The sequence below is a fragment of the Leguminivora glycinivorella genome, chromosome 19 (genome assembly GCF_023078275.1).
Source record: "Leguminivora glycinivorella isolate SPB_JAAS2020 chromosome 19, LegGlyc_1.1, whole genome shotgun sequence".
In the NCBI taxonomy this organism is placed as follows: domain Eukaryota; kingdom Metazoa; phylum Arthropoda; class Insecta; order Lepidoptera; family Tortricidae; genus Leguminivora; species Leguminivora glycinivorella.
Genome location: NC_062989.1, coordinates 8,163,773 through 8,176,284, shown reverse-complemented (window position 1 = coordinate 8,176,284; position 12,512 = coordinate 8,163,773). Strand labels below are relative to the sequence as shown.

At 36.3% G+C, this 12,512-nt stretch overlaps 1 protein-coding gene across 4 annotated transcripts in view; it reads left to right on the top strand.

The window, feature by feature from the left end:
- LOC125236438 overlaps positions 1–12,512 on the top strand; it is a 141,176-nt gene that overhangs the window by 68,821 nt on the left and 59,843 nt on the right. For all 4 annotated transcript variants that reach the window (XM_048143245.1, XM_048143244.1, XM_048143243.1 and 1 more), the window contains exon 3: positions 1,423–1,465. The gene's annotated coding sequence lies outside the window, so the exon portion shown is untranslated. The remainder of the gene's footprint in view (positions 1–1,422; positions 1,466–12,512) is intronic.

The window sequence follows — 12,512 nt, the reverse complement described above, 5'->3', positions numbered from 1 at the left end:
AAAGAATTTATAGAAAAATATATTTCGGAAATACCTACAATGTTTCTTTTAATTAATGAATTCACCAAATGCAACACATACTCCAAAAGAAATACACCTTGTCCACAGCAAAAGAGAATTGTGTTAAATCGAAGTAGAGTTTTCGATAAAATCTCCTCAAATTTTCTATTCGTCCCAATCCTAGTGTCTGGCCGTACAATCTATTAATATAATAGTAAACCTGCTATATTTTTATTCAGAAAATGTTATTATTTATAGTTTTCCAATTTCAATTCAATTCTACTTCTACAATCTCTCTTCAGCTTAACAACAAGCAATAACATACAACAACATAAACATAGGTTTATGGCAAATGAAAACGCAATGAAAATTTAATTTAATTGCACGGCATCTAGCCTTGTACCTTATACATTATACTTATTGCTGCAAACTCAACCTAATCAATTGATAGTTCAAAATAAATAGTCATTTTGTATATACTGTTTGCAAACATCGTAGGTGTTCTAGAACAGTATTAGAACCGTGACTCAATTTTTTAAGACAAAATTAAAAATTTAGAACTTTAATTTTGGCAATAAATTGAAAATGGTGCAACTTTTAAGGGCCATGTTAGGCTAGTTTAGTTCCTGGGTACTCTACCTCCAGTTTTAATTGACGTGTCCTTTATGGGTCACCCTGTATCTGGTGGTCCAAACCTTGACGTCAAAAAGTATACAAGTTTTAAACGTACTGAAAGGTGCTATTTCCAGTATTTCCATTTGAGTCAGAATTAGAATTATATCATAAAGGTCACGTTACACTGGTATAATCTACTCGCTGCGCTCGCATAACACGGGAATGTTCCAGGAAGAGTTTGTATGCTAATGCCCTTATCGCGGTCATTGAACCGCGATAACGATACCTGTTCAGCCATTGAATCTATAAAGTGTGGTTTGACCTTATTACGATGGAGAAAGGTGCATTGTTGTTTAAATTTTCATCGTAGAGATGGTTTAGGAGAAAGGACCTGTTTTATTTTATCTTATTTCAAAACATTTTTATTACATGGCAGTATTTATAGTCAAGCTTTCTAAACTGGTGGCCGTGTGTTGGAGCCATGACAACAAACTAAAAAGTTGGTCAATTTATCACTAACTAGCTTTTGCCCGCGGCTTCGCTCACGCAAAATTCGAAAATTGCGGAATGCTCCATACAAACTTCCACTCCCCATTTTAGGGAAGTGGGGGTTAGAAAGAGACAAAAAGTAGCCTATGTCACTCTCCATCCTTTCAACTATCTCCACTAAAAAAATCACGTCAATTCGTCGCCCCCTTTTGCCGTGAAATTCGGTCAACAAACAGACACACACTTTCCCATGTTCACTAGCTGCCTAAAAATTGAAATTGTTTACGATACTAATTATATGTGTCATTTTTGTTACAGGTCTTTTTAACAGTCGACAGGAGAGACGAAAAACACAATTCTGGTAAATATCAATCATATTTTAACAAACCTTATCAAACTTTTACAAACTAGCAACAAAAATGACGTAAAATTTACCTACACTTCTAAAAACATAGCAACTCATCCTGACGTAAATGAAATTTACATCTTCATTGTTCTTTTTAAACTGAATTATAAACAAGGAGATATTATGAAAACAAACATTAAATAGAAACAATACTTTCATAATAAGTTACCTTAGCCACAATGCTTACGCTGCGTAAGCGTATGTAGCTAGTTCTCCCTCTGAGAGAAATTTGCATTGTGAATTTAACAAGTTCGACTTGTTGCGGTTTATCCGTTTGAATCAGCCAAACGTATGTTTAAAACAATATGTGTCAGGTTGTTTTTATAAAATCGACTTGTTGATTCAAATATATTGCCGATTCAAAAGACAAGTAGCTTGTTGTTTGAACCAAAGAGCACGTAGGCGCTATTTTAACCAAAAAACTTGTTGAACTAACATGAAAACTGGTTGTATTTTCTCTATATCGCTCTTGGTACGTAGCCGAATGGCACAAACGCTCATGAAACGAAACGCTCATAGATGAGCAATTTTTTTTTTCGCCACTTTTATGCAATGTGATATTTTTTTTAAAAAATTATGGTGTTTCTACTCAGAATCACTAGCTTTTTCAATCCTAGTAGTTAAAAAAATTGTCCCATACGATTTTTTCTTATTTTGTTACCATTTTCCGTACAGTGTTGTGTAGGGTAACAAAAGAGGAAAGTAACAAATAGTATGGAAATTCTGGGACACTTTTTGTCTCCCAGTGAGATTGAAAGTACTCGTGATTCTTAGTAAAATTGACCTAAAATTCCCTAAAAAAATAAAAAAAAATGGCAAAAAAATAAGAAATGCTCAGATATCTATCTCTATCCCTCTTGCGTATTGGCGCGACAGAGCTAGAATACCTTTCGCGGCGTTTCGTTTTCATTTCGCGTCGCAGAAATGCCATTCGGCTACGGAACCTGTAGTGCGCTGCGCGACAGAGACAGACTGCGTTTCGATCACAACGTAGCGTCACCGATTGTCTTCTTCAGCTAGGTGATGTAGTGATTGAATGAAATGAATGAATGAAAAAACTAGTTCGTGTCTTCATTCAACACTTTATCTACCTACTTATCTCATTACCGTGAGTGCACTTGGGAATGATATATCGTGTGACATATGGCGATGAACTGTGCTTGTGTTAGAGAAAAGAAACTTTAAGTGCAAGAAAACAGTTTTTTATGGGAGAGCACTTTTCGAAGAAAACTTGAAAGTAAGCACGTGAATTTGTAATACTTATAATTATGTTACCGGTTTTGATATTGATATTATAACTTTGTTATAACTATAGAAATTTAAAGCAATGTTCAACCGCATTTTAATAGTACATTACGATACAAGTGCGTAAAAAAGGAAGTTCGAAACGAGTGGCGATAAATTAAAACACGACCGTAGGGAGTGTTTTAAATCGACACGAGTGTCGAATTTCCTTTTCGCACGTGTATCGTACGACGTTTTTCAGTACAGATGAGCCTCCAAAGTTTCGACCTATTAGCATATAATGAACCACTTCTCGCACTAGTGCGTAAAAAAACACCATCTGTACTGAAAAAGTTTTTTCTAACCCGAAGTGTTATTCGTCATTACAGGGTCGTGCATAGATCTTTAAAACCCTACATAAAAGTCTATTCCCCAAAGCCAGCGTCCGCCGGCTTTCCGCGCATGCGCGCAGTATCGAAAAAACTGAAAACGCATTGTTATAACGAAACTGCGCGCGTGCGCGGGAAGGCTTTGGGCAGCTGAGCTGACAGTGCAAACCTTTGCGTCAAAATTCAGGAAATAGTGTAAATTTCACGAAAGTTATTTAAGAAAACTATTAAATACTAAAAGTGCATGGTCGTAAAAAAAGTATTGTATGCAACGGTGTTTAACGGAGTGAAAAAATACTAGTGGCGTCTTAATAACAATTTTCAGTACAGATGGTCGTTTTTTTACGCACTAGTTCGAGAAGTTGTTCATTATATGCCAGGTCGCAACTTCGGAGGCTCATCTGTACTGAAAAACGTCGTACGATACACGTGCGAAAAGGAAATTCGTAACTCGTGTCGATTTAAAACACTCCCTTCGGTCGTGTTTTAATTTATCGCCACTCGTTTCGAACTTCCTTTTTTACGCACTTGTATCGTAATGTACTATTTCGGCTTCACCTCAAATTGTTACCCACGCTACTTGTCTTTTTTGACCTCCTTTAAACGCCTGTTGCATTAAAAACTATTACTTACTTTAGAATTTATCAATACGAGTGTAGTAGATGGATAAAATACTCTTTATTGGAACACCTCAGCAAAAGATAGGTACAGAAAAAGGATACAGTGGAGACAAAACAAATGGTTATAAATAGAGGCAGACTTCAGGCGGTCTCATCGCTAAAGAGCGACTACCAGACAACCTTTGTATAGCGCAAATAAAAAACAATTTTGACACGCACAACACACAATTTTGCATTTTGACATGTAGCAAATTTATAGTGTAACTTTTGTCATTAAATAAAGAAAAGAAAAAAGAGTAGTACACTGAGAGAAAATACAACCAGTTTTCATGTTCGTTCAACAAGTTTTTTGGTTATTAAAATAGCACCTACATGCTCTTTGGTTCAAACAACAAGCTACTTGTCATTTGAATCGGCAATATATTTGAATCAACAAGTCGATTTTATAAAAACAACCTGACACATATATTGTTTTAAACATACGTTTGGCTGATTCAAACGGATAAACCGCAACAAGTCGAACTTGTTAAATTCACAATGCAAATTTCTCTCAGTGTAGTAATAAGTACTTGTGAGACAACTTTTGAGATTAGACCTTAGAATTAACGCTCAGAATGCAGTCATAAAAACATAATTACATACATGCGAATATGAAACCTTTTTGTATAGTCAGTCCGTCGCGAAACTTCGAAAGCTCAGGAGGAAGTGACGTCACATCCATCGGAAGTTATATCACGTTATAGCCTGGACACTGAATTATACGATGCGATACGATAACGATGACTGGCCGTAATACAGTGTAATTTATAACTTATAACGTTTATTATATAAATGTATCACCACCTGTGGAATTACTGGAAGCAGTGATAAACGCGTTTTCTTGCGTTGTAATTTCCTCGCTAAAGTGAGGGGAAAAGTTTTGTGTTACACACGGGTGCAAATGTATTTTACTTCTCGTATGTTGAAAAACTCGCCAAGTTCAGGATTCTATTCTCAAACCAGTCGCTTCGCTCGTGGTTCAACTATAGAATCCTTTCACTTGCTCGTTTTTCAATTCCACACTCGGAGTTAAAATACAACTTTGCCCCCTTGTATAACAAATAACTATTACAGCGTAGCGGTGTTCTTATTCTAAACAGTTATAGTCATACCTAAGTCATTTGATACGTGAATAGTTCCAAGCTTCCGAGGTAACAAACATTAAAAATTTATTACATACATACGTATTTTAAGTCGATTAAAAAGCAAAGCATGAAGGATGCAATTTATGCATTTTTAATGACTCATCATCCTCCTTGCGTTATCCCGGCATTTTCCACGGCTCATGGGAGCCTGGGGTCCGCTTTGACAACTAATCCCAAGATTTGGCGTAGGAACTAGTTTTACGAAAGTGACTGCCATCTGACCTTCCAACCCGAAGGGTAACTAGACCTTATTGGAATTAGTCCGGTTTCCTCGCGATGTTTTCCTTAACCGAAAAGCGACTGACAAATATCAAATGACATTTCGCACATAAAGTTCCGAAAAACTCATTGGTGCGAGCCGGGGTTCGAACCCGCGACCTCCGGAACGAAAGTCGCACGCACTTACCGCTAGGCTACCAGCGCTTCGCATTTTTTAATGACTACTTATTTTTAATGAGTCACACTAATTTATGAAAACAAATGATTACCAGTAATTAACTGATTTACATCCTTTCAGTATTTAATAGGCAAATGAATCGAAAGTGAATCATATTCGGTACATAACTTACGTCTTACTGAATTAGCATCGCAGAATGCAAATTTTGTGAAAAAAGTAACTCATTTCACCGAGGAAAATCAAGCTTTAATATCCGTAGTAGCAAAGACAGTTGGCCGTATAAGACAAATAAAGTTTAAGAAAGAAACGTACTGTTAACCAATTGGAACCCTAGGCCACTCTACAGCCATGTCAAAATGACAAGCATTAAGAGATTTCTTACAATCTGATTTATAACGTCACTATGATATAGTTCTACAGTGGCCCAGGGTTCCAATTGGTTGACTGTACCTACTGGTTAATTCACGAAAGCTAGCACGATTGAAATGAATAAATCTTTTATTGTGTGAGTGACATGTATCGATATATACAGTCGTAACTGTCAAAAGCCACAATTTCATTGGTTTTTTTTATTAATCTGTCAGACTAATGCAAATTTATTTTCATTCAATCATTCGTACCATTCGTTCATTCGGAAACATCAGGAAATAATATGCCCGTTTAGATGGAGCCAATGTTAACATTTGAAATTTTTAATATATATCAGGTAAAAGATCCGGGTCGAATTGTTAAAACTGAGGTTTAAATATTTTAATCCCGTGTCAAGAGATAGCCTAGACATTTTATTATGAGAATAATCCTCTATAACTCGATTTTCTTTGGTATTCGTAAAAGGAATTTGCATCGAACTCGATAAAAACATAATAATCGATGAATCGATGTATGTACGTTCGCATCCATGATATGAAGGTAATTACGCGTTCCGCTCGTTTCCGACTTTCGTTTGAAGAACGGGTAAAAAAGTGTGTAGATTTATCTATACTTTACATGGTTGAAGATTCACTTTTACAGATGTGTTTGTAATGGACATTATGCATTTTTATTGTGAATAAAATGTCAAAGGTGAATAATGATCGATTGAATTGAGATGAGACATATTCATCATAAATTCAATTCCTTCCGTTATACCGGCATTCTGCCCCCGATTGACTTGTAGCTAGTAGGCCGACAATTTTTTTTGTAATATCTCGTCGGTGGAAAACAGGTATACGGCCCGCCTGATGGAAAGCGGACACCGTAACCTATGGACGCCTGCAACTTAAGGGGTGTCACATGCGCGTTGCCGACCCATTAGAAACTTGTACACTCTTTATTTGAAGAACCCCATAGTTCATCGGGAATGCCTCGGCAGGGAGATCATTCCGCAGCCGGAGCGTTAGCGGGAGGAAATTCCTCTGAAGCCGCACGGTGCGCGACCAGGTTGCGTGGATGAGGCCCTGTCAATGGCGAGCGGTGCGATGTGTCTAACTCATCCCAGTCATCCCTCCATCTTTGCATAGGCCTGCCAACCTGCCACATCCCTGCTTATTTGGCGGCATCCACTTGGTGGCTATATTAGGAGTATTAGGTGGCAGTTCCACTTCTACATACTTATATATTAAATTTAATCCGGCGGTCTTCTCCTTTACGTCAGCTATGCGTGTTTTGGAACGAATGCAAGCAAATCAGTTTTCCGCCGACTTTTTCACTACATTCTTCTTATCGTTGCATCGACTAATTTTCTTGGTCATTACTGTCATTGTAAATTATAATTTGATCGGCAGTTTCCATAATTACTCTTGATGCTTGATTTGAATTTGTAATGTCTTTCATAAGATGCGTTTCAACGTATATTTGTTATGATTGTCAATTGGCAATTGCATTAGCTAATCGTGTGTTATTTTTTACTTTTCTTGTTTATTTTGTACTTGTAATTTTTTTATTTGTAGAATATACTTCATATTTAATTTTAAATATAATAATGACCAAAAGTGCACCAACATTTTTGAGCAAAAATGTTTTATTTTACTCAAATATGTAATGTCAGATATGTGTAATGCTTTCTACATGTAAATGTGTAGTTTTAAAAAGTATTTAATTATGAAATAAAATAATTGCCATTTCCAATGCCAGACAAAAGTGCTTTTACTACTTTCACGAGTAATAAATGTTGACATTTGAAGTATTTAGAAAATAACTATCTAACAACTAAACTACTCTAATGACACGGTACTTATATTAATGAAAGATGAAAACCTAAGGTAAAGGAAAAGGTGCTTTACTTACCAACAACCTAACCACACCACCAATTTTAAATTATTAATTTAATAATTTTAAATTAAATGAAAAAAAAACCGACATAGTGAACCGATTTTCATGAAACATGGCTAAGAACACTCCCGACCCCGACTAATTCAGCTTTAAAAAAAACACAAAATCTAAATTGGTTCCTCCGTTCAGGAGCTACGATGCCACAGATAGACACACACTCATACAGACACAGACAGACACTTCAAACCTATAGCACCAAGTCGTTTTTGCGTCGGAGGTTAAATACTAGTCACATGGTCGTCTTATTTAAAGATTATTATTTTCTACCTCAAATCATACACAACACTTGATGTAAAACTAGTAGTGTAAAATAAAAATCATACAACTGTTCCTTGTATTACTGCGTATATAGATAAATACATACTTATATACATAGAAAACATCCATGACTCAGGAACAAATATCTGTCCCTCATCACACAAATAAATGCCCTTACCGGGATTCGAACCCGGGACCGCGGCTTAGCAGGCAGGGTCACTACACGCTAGGCCAGACTGGTCGTCGATATTGACCGGGATATAAACCGTGATTACCTTTTTGACATCCACCCGCCGTCTTCAGTTTCCCCGTGATCATGATGCACGCAACTGCGTCGAAATACCGTACCTAAATATACTATCTAGAACAGGTATTTGTGTCTAAATTATATGCACATTCGTGTCTCACTCTTACTAACACAGAAAAGGCGTGGCACAATGCTTTATTGCTATGAACGGTTCACATTATACCAGAATGCGGACGGAAGGCTGTTTCTTCTGACTATTGGAAATTATGCTAATTCTGTGCCCTGGGTGCTTAGCCAACGTCACAATTGCTTACGCTTCGTAAGCTTTTCTGAGCATTTCTTTTTTTTTTGCCACTTTTATGAAGTCTGATATTAAAAAAAATATATGCTATTTCTACTCAGAATTACTAGCTTTTTCAATCCTAGTAGTTAAAAAAATTGTCCCATACGATTTTTTCTTATTTTGTTACCATTTTCCGTACATGTTGTATGGGGTAACAAAAGAGGAAAGTAACAAAAATGTATGGAAATTCTGGGACACTTTTTGTCTCCCAGTGAGATTGAAAGTACTCGTGATTTTGAGTACTTACAATTGACCTAAAATTCTCTAAAACAATCAAAAATTTTTATTGGCAAAAAAAAAGAAATTTAATGCTCTTCTGCCGGCTTACCCGAAATGATAATCATTGACGATGTCGCTAAACGCCGATCCAAACGCTGCTCGCAGTCTGTCTCTGTCGCATCAATACGGAATCAAGAGCGATTGAGTTGAGATAGCTACGATAACGATATTATCGTAAGCGTGTACAGATGTAGTTTGAAAGGTTTTCCTTCGTATTTTTCCGGAAACGTTCGTATTTGTCATGCTAGTTCAGGCACAGTCAGTACGTTTTGTACTGACACTGACTGAAATAGCATGGACAATTGGACACGTTCGTACGTTTCTGTAAACATACGAAGGCAGACCTTTTCGCACTGCATCTGTATTTGGCTACGTACTCGTTGCGTTTCCTTTCGATCGTCACGCAGCGTCAACGATTGTCACCTTGGCTAGGCCGGCTGATCTACTTCCAGTGTCATGTGTCATGGTAATTCCTTGAGTTCGTTCCTAGTACAATACTAGGTTTTTTTACGTTTGAAAGACTTCCTAAGTCATATTAATTAACTGAAGAAAAATGCCGTTTATGGTTGCAGGCAATCATTGCGTTGCCGACGTGATTAGTACCAGTTTGCGGCGATTTCAAAGTTTATAACATTTTACATATTGCATATATGCAGGTCTTCTACCCTGAAACTACTTAGTAGGTACAATATTTTGTAGTAGGCACTTACTAAATTTAATATTTATTGAAAAATAACTGTAGTCGTTTCAGAAATATTTAGGCTAAATATCTTTAGGTTAAATAACTTTAATTCTGTTTTGAATTCAATCAGAATCTCTCCAAAACTGCGCCTGCGCACCCAAGACGAAACAGAGCACGAATGCGGTGACAGAAAAACCCGGGTAACGGACCCGTTACGTTGGCATTGCCGTTACGGTAACGGTTACGTAACACGGTACAACCTTCGATAATTATGCATGCCACTGGATTTGCACTATGACTGCTGGCTCCCGTTACGTACACACGCGTAAATACTAGCGGTAAATAATCATAGTGATATTGCCATATAGTAAATCATACACACAAATAAAGTAGCAAAGAAAATGATAATATTTATCAGTTTGTTTCCTTCCGTGTCTAATAACGATGAGCTTTTCAACCAACTGGCAGCTACACAAAAGAAGGGTTATTAATGATTAAGTAGGTATATGTATATGATTTTCTATCCAAAATTAAAATATTCTTTGATGTGCAAACCTTAATAAGAGAATGAAAATGCTTTGGTAATAGAACGTACTATTACAAATTACAAAAAAGGTTTGGATCAGACTGTGTCCAATGTTCAGACATTGGACACAGTCTGATCCAATCCTTAGAGGTACCATTTCAACGTTAGGTGAACTTTTTTACTTTCGAAAACAGGTCTTGCCTTCACATAATCGCTTGTAGACCGGGTCATTACTAACAAGGCTACTTAGCCATGTCAGTCATCCAATTCTGGATGCCGACTGTCAACTTTTCCAACAACAATTTGACAGCTGTGCGCCGGCGCCGGTCACTGACGTGCCACAGGGGAGCATGAGGAGAGTTATCACAGTTGTTACTTTAGCTGACATTTCTCGTGTGAAGTTTACAGCCTAGCAAAAAAGTACAAAATAATAGGGGTGCCACCGTCTAAATATGTAAACCGTTTTGCATGTGGCAAATATTTTGACGCTTCTAAAAAACAGTTCCATTTCCACTCTTTTTTGCCAAGCTATAACAACATGTTTTAAAACCATGCAGTTTTGGGACAAACTACGAACACCAAAACATCACTCCGTTTCACAACTCCTACGACCGAGATAACTGCCCTACTGGGCCGAAAACTATCAGCTAATTATGTGGCAGTTTTTGAGAAAGCTCTCTCTAAAAGAAGGCCAACTCTAAAAACCATAGTTTTCGAGAAATCTCCACTGTCTTCTGTCACAAATTTCCTTAGTTTCCCCTACTTGTCACTGTTCATTACCCTCGCGGTTTGTGCGTTCGAGCTACGCATTGCGATCGACAGGCATTTATTAATGCGACAATTATCAATTTTGCACGACGAATTCTAGTGCACTTTGTAATGTTTATGAAATATTTTTTGTGCTAATAATTTATCTTTTTATTCTTCATTAGAGCTTAGGAACTGTTAAAAAAATAAGGTAGTTTGTTGTAATCGGTATGTAGTAACACAGTATTTATAAATAAATATTATAGGAAATCCTTACACAGATTGACTGAGGTCCACGGTAAGCTCAAGAAGGCTTGTGTCTTGTGTTGCAGGTACTCAAACAACGATATATATATATATATACAAGCTGCATAGAAATTATGAATGAATTCTTATTGATAAATTCGCCATGCACTTTTACAGCTGACAGTACATAGAAAACATCCATCCATCCATTTGTTCCAGAGTACAAATTTATTTAGCTGAATTCCTCATAATTTAAAATTACGTAAGTTAGGTGCTTGAATGAATAATTTGTGTTTAGTTTCGTTACGTTGCTATTATAAATAAGTAAGAGGACTACTTTAATCAAAGAGGACTAAAGTCTAAGAAAAAAACTTTAAGAAAAAGGTATGAGCTAGATGTACACTTTATTAATGGCGCTAATATTAATATTTGACATTTTAAACATATCAAGTTATGAAATTGTCAAAACTGAGGTTCAAAAGTTTTAATTGTGTCGAGAGAAGTCTATGCATGTGATTACACATTTTACTTTGACAGTCATTCTCTATAATACTCGATCCCCTTTGCTTTAATATTGGTCATTAACTCAGTTTGATAAATAATAGTAATAAAAAAAATATGACTGTTTTCAATGTCATCTCGGCTATTCGATTTCGTGAAATTCGTTCAATAATATCTCCACTACTATCGATTTAAATTCTACTAACAGAATCGAAAACGAGTGGTCATTACCACTACTTTTAAAAAATGACGAGCCGTCATTTTTCAAAAATCGTCGTTTTCCACAGACTTTCGCACGGCGAATTCGTGCGTTCGAAATTCAAAAATCGATCCCATTATTCGTAATTTCCCACAATTCCCACATGCATCTAAAATTACACACAGTTTTTGAGCAATATTGTCTACGATTTTAATCCCTGTATCTAGTTTTAAACATTGTTAACAAAAAGTCACAGGCTTTACTAGCACAATAAAGATATGGCTCACTTTATTAGACTACAAATACAGAGTGGGGCCTGTAACAAAGGCGAAGAATTGAACTGTAGGCTATTCTCCTTAATACTGATCAACATTTGTTCAGTGACTTTTAAAAATTATGAAGTCTTTATTTTTTAATTTTTCATACAAAATAAATATTAGCTTCAATGTACGCCATTATTGTTGTCATTGACGTTGTCTGTCACACTTTAGACTTAACAGAATTCGCAATACATTACCTCTTAGAAAAAACTTTCAATGGTGATAAAAATCAAAATACAAGTTATTTTTAAAAGTCACCGAACAAATGTTGATCAGTATAAGGAGAATAGCCTAGAGTTCAATTCTTCGCCTTTGTTACAGGCCCCACTCTGTATAATTTAATTACAATGTAACACAAAGCCGCATAGCAAAATAAAAGCCAGATTGAGGCCACAGTGTCTGCCGTTCTCAGTCTCAAGATTTGTATGAATTGTATGGTCACTCTGAGAACCATGGCCTTGCTATTAAATACATACTTTACTCGAAATATCGAATAAAATATTTATAATATCTATGCGGTCGAGCAAGTT